Genomic DNA, 9749 nt, shown 5'->3' with positions numbered 1-9749 from the left:
AAAAAAAAAAGGATTTCATTGCCTATAATAATTACGAATAGTTTAATCAAGTGCTACTAAGTAGATAAGAATAGTTAAAGGGGCTACTCCATACCTTCGAGGATGGAATGCCATTCGTTTTCATGTCAAACTCCTATGTAGTCGACAAGTGAGCGGAAATGTGCCAAGCCTTTTTAGCCTTTAGACTTCAACATAGAAGGAGCTAGGGTGCTTGAGAAGCCAACCAAAGGGTCAGTTGGGGTTAAGGAAAGGAGATTTTATCCATTGGCTTGGGTGATATTGGGGTAAGTCTAGCGATCTTAGGTTGAATAAAGGTTCTAAGGGAAAGTTCAGGGGCTTTTAACTACTTATCACTTAATTCCTACGTATTTACATATCTAACACCAAAAGCTTTACCTTTTAACATTTATAACACCCATATCTTTCTTATCACACAAAAATACAAAAACTTTAATTTGTAAAAGGCAAAGTACATCCTTTCATGCATAAGTAAAGTGGTGTATATGTAAACAGTCAAGTTTAGGTGTTAGACATGTAAATACATAAGAAATATGTGGTATGTATGTAAATTTTCCATTAGGTTATGGCATAGATCGCTAGTATTAAGGGTTAATCTGAGTCAATTAAGGTCAAATTAGCCAAATGTAAGCGAATGTGTCCATTCAGGTCAACCATGTCAAGGTTAAGCAAAAAAAGAACTTGAAACCTAAGAGATGGGTTCAAGAGTGTCCATTTAAAGCCTAGGTAGAGAAATTGCATTTAAAGTAGTTACTTTTTATTTATAGGCTTTGAGCTAAGCCAACAATCTAGTGACCTCAGTTCTATTTAAGGCCAATCTAGCTCATAAAAGTTCATTTAAACCTTTGAATACCCATGAATGAGCAAAATTTCAAAGGTGTTTTCTCAAGCATGCATTGGTCTTTTATGCCAATCTAAATTGTTTAAATTGACCACTTCGATGAGCTCTAACCATCCAATGAGATCAAAATAAAAGAGTTTTACTATTGAGTTTACTATCAACCAAACAATATAGTGCTTACAATACAACTGAATTATCTCAATCAGGATCAAAACAATTAGGAAATGTAACGGGAAGATTCACCTAAGGTTGAAACAAATTAGTTAATGTTTACGACTAAAGCCTTCTGATCGAGTAATTTGACCGACTCCAATATTACAATAACAATTGTAGCTCTCGACATTCCCAAATGATTTCCTACTCTTTGAGACGTGAACCATATGATATAAATTTGGTTGGGAACAAAATCATGTATTAGATAAAGTTGATTATGATTAGTCCCCTTAAACAAACAATCATCTCAGGTCTACAAAAGTCCCCTTGGATGAAACAACTTATTATTGTGAATAATGATCATTTGATTAATTTTGGATGACTATTTCATCTAAGTAAACTAGAGATCCTGACAACTCATAATGACAAAATCAAGAGATCTTGATTTGGTTCGTCATTATTCGCCCCGCTTTCCAATCTAAGCTCACTATAATAATTTCTCAAAAAAAAAAATGTCGTTACTATAGGCTAGGCAATTCAATGTTCTAATAACCAGTCTTAATCAAATATTTTCTCTCATTATCAAGAAAGAAAATTAACAAAATGACTCGACATCTGCTGGAAGCCTTGAACTCTGATCTTAAAGTTCTTGCAAAATAATTTTGAAATCTTTGAGTTATGTCTCATCTAATTTACCTTCTAAAAGTTTGACCAATAACTTAATAAAAATTATCATATCAAGAGTTGCAATGGTGCAAATTTTTGAAACCTGCGGATTTCTAACCTTCAACTTTCACTGATGCTCCAAATATCATCAAGTTGCGTCTTAAATAGGCTTATTTGATGAGGCTTTAGAGATTTAGAGGTGAATGAAGAATCAATCAACCGAAGTATGTAACTTGATGAATATAGAATCAAGTTTGGATGCTACTTATTAGAGCCCTATAAACTTAACCCCAACTCCTTATGATCTTAGGGTTGTCAAATTCGGTTAAGTAACATTAGGTTTTGAACCTATGAAAAACCTTGAATCTAGATATTAAAGCCCTTGCAAAATGATGACAAAATCATTAGGTGATGTCATATCTTCTATCTAATACATATTTTGAAAACTTGACCCATAAACTAATAAAAACTCTCATTGAGGCGCCAAAGGTTGAAACCCACATATTTCTTCTATCTAATAGCTCTCACAAATGCCCTAACTTTAATCAAGTTGGTTCTTCAATTGGGTTATTCAAAGGCGATTTAGGACTGTACATGTGGGAGAAGAATAAAACAACCTGAGTATTTAATGCGACGAATATAATACTAGTTGAATGATACTTATCGATGATTAGAGTCCTATAAACCTAATTACCAAGCTTGGGCTTAACCCGTGCTCCTTTAGATCTTGTGAAGAAAACTTCATTCATTCTTCTTTCTTAATTGAAATCATATGTTACATACTTATAGAAGCTCCTCTGTCTACATATAGGAACATAACTAATATAGAAAAGATCTTAAATTAAATCTTCTCATATTAGGTTAGGTAATATACAGGCTTCAAATTTAGTAAAACTCCCCCACAAGCTAGAGCATAGATATTGATTATGTCCAACTTGTTACAAATATAAGTGACTCTTGCTCCATTAAGGGCCTTTTTGAAGATCTCTCCTAGTTGTTCTCCAATACTTACATGAGCTATAGAGATCAAATTCTATTAATTTTTTTCACGAAAAAAATGAAAATATATCTTAAAGTGCTTCATTCATTCATTAAATAGAGGGTTTGAAGCAATATGAATTGCAGCTTGGTTATTACATCACAATTTTGTTGCAATAATAATCATAAATCCTTTACTGTTAGGAATTAGAAGACCCACATCAATTTGCTAGAAGCTCGTGCCATTGATCGATACTTAAGAATACCATAACTAGTTGGAAAAACTGTGGAATCACAAAAATAACCTTTCATTAATATTAAAATAGGGTTACAATATGACACAAACAACACCTCTCAAGTGTATTCCAAGGGTGAATGATGTCGGTGAGGTAAGTCGGTATGACTAGCAGGCTGGAGGCAGTGAGGGTGAAAGCACAGAAATGCAAGGACAACAAATATAGAGTCGTAGGTGACCGACAACATGCAGAGAGTGGCTGGAAGGTGTTGGACAGTAAGGGCAATGGTTTGGGGTGAAGAAGGGTTCGTTGGGAGTGCTAGAAAGGAGGGAGGATGGCTGGACAACAATGTAAAGTTGTATGTACGGGACAGTTGAGTGCAGGAATTGAAGAAGAGAAGAGGTCGGGGGCTAAGAAGAGGGGAGGAGACAGATTGAGGAAGATGAAAGGAAAGAATACAACCTCACCTCATAAATCAAATGCTAGAGAATTAATTTCTAATAAATACTCTAACTAATAAATTAGATACCATAGCTCCAATTATTTTTCTTATTCGATCATTGTCGAAAGCTCAATTTTGTACTGTATTGGGTCATCCTATTAGTAAATCGATCTGGACTAATTTATCGGATTCAATTTATCAGATTTTGATATTCTTGATCGATTTTGTACTTATAAATTAAGTTTATACCCGGAAAGGATTTCACTGAAAATTACACTCATATTTTCTCATATGAATAATATCGCATAAAAAAACAAATCAGTTTTAAGCAAACTTATTTACATCTTCAACAAATCTTTCAGAATTGTCCATCATAAATTACTTTTCTTATTAAAAGACAACTGGAAATTACTACTGGCTTCAGGTATTTAAAGAGTCGTAGGTGACCGACGACATGCAGAGGGGTGGCTGGAAGGTGCTGGAAGGTAATGGCAACAGTGTGGGATGAAGAACGGTCGGTTGGGAGTGCTGGAAAGAAGGGAGGATGGCTGGACAACAATGTAAAGCTGTAGGTACGGGGCAGTTGAGTGCAGGAAATGAAGGAGGGGAAAAGTCTATGACTAAGAAGAGGGGAGGAGACAAATTAGGGAAGATGAAAGGAAAGAATACAACCTCACCTCAGAGTAGGATATAATTGAAACACCACCACCTCCTCGGATACAGTTCTAGAACAGGGAAAAGAACTCCACACAGAAGATCTGAAAACAAACACAGTAAGACCTAACTCCCACACACAGAGGACATCAATTTATAGACTCACAGGAAACTTTTACAGAATGTAAGGGGTGGGGAAGACAAGAAGAATCCAAAAAACACTTACTGGGTGTGATAGCTTCACGATGCTCCTTCCTGGATCCCATCCCTACTTCGCGCCTCTTCTCGTCTTCGCAAGACTTCTCTTGCAGGATGGCCCTCTGCGGCTTTCAAAGCCCATATCGAGCACAAATGCAGAAGTTCCCTTGATTAGTGTGTTAGCACCCCACATTAGGGGTGCAATTAGCGCTCGTGTCACGCAGATTCAACATTGGACTGCAACATGTATCAGAAAAATATTTAATATTTCTATGAACATGATCCTCATGTATAATATCTTGTGCAGGAGTTCCCTTGAAATAACATAATATTTGTTCCAAAGTTGACCAATGATAGACTGTGGGGGAAGACAATAACTAACATAGTGCTAGCTGAATACGTAATATTAAGACGAGTTAAGGTAAGGTAGTTTAAATTCTAACTAACTTCATATATCAATCAAGATCATTAAAATGGTCCCCATCCTTTCTATGTTGCTGATTAAGAAATGTCGGAGAATTGCATGGTTCGACCCCTAATTTCCCCATTTCTACTAACAAATCCAATACATACTTCCGTTGAAAAAAAAAGATAGCCTTTTTTGCACCTTGATACCTCAATCCGCAATAAACCTTAATCATTAGTGTTGAACTAATTTTGAAGAAAAATGATTTTAATGATAAGATTCTTTATGCATTGCTTTGAGTAATAATAATGTCATCAACATACACTACCAATAGAATAATTTTTGAAGCATGTTACTTATAGAATACAGTGGAATAACTTATTTTTTAGCACCCCAAATCCTTGTACTGCTAGGCTAAAATTTCTAAACAATGCTGAGGGCTTTGTGTTAATTCATATAGAAACTCCTAAAAATGACATGCTTTGCCAGACTCCCTCTGAGCAACACTCAGGAGATTGCTCCATGTATACTCCTTCTAATAGATCACCAAATAGAAAAAAAACATTTTCGCATCAAACTAATGCAGGGGCCAACTATTCATTGTGACCAAGGACATAAGCAAGCATGCTAAAGTTAACTTAGTTACTGTAGAGAATGAGTCCAAGTAGTCAATCCCATAAGTTCGTGCACCATTGGACACTGATCCATCTTGGAGATAAGCTACAAATCCATACAAATAAAACAACTGCAAAGACCCACTTACAACCAACAATTTTCTTATCATAAGGTAGTTCAACTAATTCCCACATTCCACTTTCAGTTAAGGCATTCATGTCAGTAAGCATTGTTGCCCTCTACCCTAAATGGGATCTTCGAATTTCAAAAGAGTCAAGAGGAGTAAACAAACGAACACAAAGTGGATTATAATTGATTATACTTTACGCAAGATGAAAAGGGATAGGCGATTGACGCTTACCTCTTCGAAGAGCAATATGTAAATCAAAATCATTGCGAGATGGATCCAACAAGTAGGACATTATTGATGTCAAACTCGGATCAGGAGAGCCATGTATTCTCAAGTAAACATTAGTGATGGGTGGTTTCAGCTGAAGTAGGACTTGAACTTATGATGTGATATATTAAAAACACATCAGCATCTGGTGAAGATTTAGGCACTGATGAGTCACCAAAGAATGAGATTTCTTCTTGAAAGATGACATCAACAGAAATCATGAACTTATTTAAGAGAGAGGAAAAACATCAATACCATTTTTCAGGCAAGAATATCCTCGAAAGAAAACCTTAATGACAAAGGATTAAGTTTGGACACTTGTGGGAGAGTATCACGAACAAAATAAGTACACCCAAATATGCATGGTTCAATAGAAAAGAGAGCTGTAAATAAAACTTAGTAGGATGTCTAATTGTGTAAAACAATAAAAGGCATCTAGTTGATAAAGAAACAAGCAGTAGGAACTACATCATCATCCTAGAACTGTTAAACACATTAGTTTAAAACAAAAGAATTACAGTAGTCGTCTCAAAAAGATGCTTATTTTTCCTTTCAACTACTCAAATTTGGGATTGAGTATCGACATAAAATGATTGGTGAAGCATCTCATTTCGTATCATGTACTTCTGAAATGGTGCAGGAAAATTTTTTGTTGGCATTGTCACTTTTCATAATGTTAACTGAAACAATGCATTGAGTTTTAATTTTGGCACAAAAGGATTAAAAAATGTGAGAATGCTTACTACAAGATTTCATTGAGTAAATTTAAGCAATACGAGAGAAATCATCTATAAAAGTGAAAATATTGAAGTCCATTAGATTAAATAAAACAAGGTCCCACACATCAGAATGAACCAACTCTAAACTATGAACGCTCTTTTATTAACAGTGTGAACAAAATACAAAGAATGGTGTTTAACAAAGTGACATGTCTTACAATCTAAATATGATAAATATTGAAATTGAATGTACAACTTTTTCAACATTGATCAAGATGGTTGTTCTAATCAACAATGGATCTCAACAGAAGATAAGATGCTAGAGCAGACGATGAGTCGAGATACCTCATTATTCATAATATATAATTCCCTTGATTATTGCCCTATACCAATAATCTTCTTTGTCATTAGATCTTTAAAGAGATAATGATTGAGAAAGAATAAGATATAATAATTAAGAAAATATGTAATTTTGCTAACATAAACAAAGTAAACTAAGAACATAGGTTAGAGGCAATGTGGGTGCAATATTGATGGTGTCAAAACCAAAAACATTAGAGATAAAACCATCTACTAAAGTTATGAAAGAAAGGTGTTTATGAAAAGTAGAAAAAAGTTTTGGACTGCCTTTCATGTGATCTATAGCATTGAAATCAAAGAGCCATTGTGTGGAAAAAGAAAAAAGATAAGTATCATTCTTACCTGACTTGACAAGGGCAGTGATATATGGAAATTTCTTGAATACTTCCTAAAATTTGATGAACTTGGTATAATCATCTACAGAGATTGGGAGTCTGGCTCGAAAAAGCCTTAGTAGTAGTGACAATGTGAGCTGACTGTGATATAAAATCCTTCTGATTCTTTTTGAGCAACTTTTGACATGTTTTTTTTTTTTGTTTAACCAAGTTTATGACAGTAAAAGCACACTACCTTTGACCCTTGGTTTCCAAAATTCAGAGTTCCACTTCTATAACCGCCCTGACACTAAGGTTCACTGATGTTTATTTTTCATACTAGCAAGGGCACTAGTTTGGTATACAAATGAGACTGAACTCGTGATCATACGCAGGACTCTAGTATAGGCTTCCCTCAGAGTTGTATATTCAAGGTTAGATAAGCTATGAGATTTAACACCTTCATACTAAGTGTTCAGGCTAATTGGAAAACTCACAACTCATTTGGTCTCTTTGGGCTGTTGAATACAGACAACTGTACTAAAGTGCAATAGAGCGTTCAATTCCTCATACACATTAAAGGTGTACGCGTTATGTGTTAAGTAACTCTTCATGTTGTTCAACACAACAAAATTCCTTACATACATCAAATAATCAAGGTACATTTCCTCCCAAAAAACACAAAGGCCAATTTCTCCATCACAACAGTGAGGTCTCTCTTGATAAATATTACTTAAAAAGAGTCACAATTTTATTCCATTAAAAATAATTGATGTCATTTAAATTTTTATCTACAATGTTAGCTATTGATGAAATTAAGCTTATCATAAAATGTTTGTGTTCACCAGCCATGTTCCATGGCAATCAGCATTAAAAGGCAAAATGACAAAAGTCAAAGACTATGTAAACAACGGAACACCACATCCAAAGAGATGGACCAAAGTAGATGTTGACAGGGCCAGAACACACAAATAATCAATGAGAGTGGAGAACGGAACACAAAATCGAAGAAAAACAAGACAGATATGAACGATAACGTCGGGAGAAATTGCTTCCAGACGAAGACAAAGCTGACGGTGATGAAGAAGTCACAACCAAATCCAACGACGATGTTGACGTCGCAAACGAGGACTTGGCTAATGCCCAAATTTTGTCGCGGCAAGAGGAAGTTTTGATCATTGCAGACGAGGCCACACGATGCATAGAGAACATCACGAGTTAGGGCTGCACTCGTTTCGACGACCGATGGAGACAACCAAAGAGCACGCTTTGACGAACAATGCAACGATCAACGCCAATAAAGACGATCGACGTCGTCAAGACCGCACTCGCGTGTGCAGAACGATGCCAAAGGCATGTGTAGCTCTGAAATCTTCCTTTCTTCTTATTTCCTAATTGAAATCATATGATGCATACTTATATACACTCCTCTATCTACAAATTAAGAATATACCTAATTTAGAAAAGATCTGAAATTAAATCTCATCCTATTTAATAATATTCATGACAGATCTTACTAGTTGGCCAAATGTGTTGACTAGCCTCCAAGTCTAGTTTTAAGTAGCACAATAGTTTGATCAGCTGGGCTAGGTATGATCAATTGAATACAATTAAACTAGATGAACATTTTAACTTATGTTGGAACTATGGTCTATCGGGTAAAGCTCCATCTAAGAGAGAGAGAGAGAGGTATGGGGTTTCATAGAAGAGTAGCTAAGGTATTACGGATCAAAAAACTTACAAAAGATGATTCAGCTTGCTTTTCTTTCAAAAGTAAGCGAAGACAATTGGAAATTACTACAGGCTTCAGGTATTTGCCTCCTATGAATATTTCATCTTCCATAACATCAACAAACTCGAATCTAAACACAAGCTACCATCAAGTTTTGTTGCAGGCATGCAAAAACTAAGAAATAAAAGAGGGAAAATTTTGAATCACTATATCCAAATGTGAAAATCATTGATTATATTTGAGATGGGTGTAACAGAGATTTCTATATGAAAAATACAAATCGGAGTTTAAAGAAGGGGAAGTAGCCCTCAATCCGCAACAGATAGAGGAGGATTTATTCAATCACATAGTTTGGGCTCCTAGAATATGGCGATTTGATTGTATCAAAAAACCCACTGAATTGTGATTTCCCTATTGGACTGGGTCATTTCGGGGCAAATGAATCATTCATCATAAAGAGGGTGAGCTTCAAGAGAATGATTTGGAGTTCTTGAAGAGTGGAACCATGCAATACCAGACACGAGATAGATCTTCCAAAGAACAAGGCCTTTTTCGAACAAGCCAATGCATTTGGGACCGTGCGGATCTATCCTTTTCCCTATTCAAAGATCAGCCCTTTGTCTTTGTGTTTTCACGTCGAGAATTTTTTGTAGATGAAGAGATGTCAAAAGGGCTCATTGCTTCCCAAACAAATCCTCCTACATCTATATATAACCGTTGGTTCATCAAGAATACGCAAGAAAAACACTTCGAATTGTTGATTCATCGCCAGAGATAGTTTAGAACCAATAGTTCATTATCTAATGGATCTTTCCGTTCTAATACTCTATCTGAGAGTTATCGATATTTATAAAATCTGTTTCTATCTATTGAAAATCTATTGGATCAAATGACAAAGACATTGTTGAGAAAGAGATGGCTTTTCGCGAATGAAATGAAACATTTGATTCATGTAACAAGAGAAAGATTTTCCATTCCTTAGCCGTAAAGATATGTGCCCATAAAAAAGAGATTATATAT

This window comes from Phalaenopsis equestris, unplaced genomic scaffold, assembly GCF_001263595.1.
Source record: "Phalaenopsis equestris unplaced genomic scaffold, ASM126359v1 Scaffold000002, whole genome shotgun sequence".
Taxonomy (NCBI): Eukaryota; Viridiplantae; Streptophyta; class Magnoliopsida; order Asparagales; family Orchidaceae; genus Phalaenopsis; species Phalaenopsis equestris.
Note: the sequence above shows the minus strand (reverse complement) of the source record.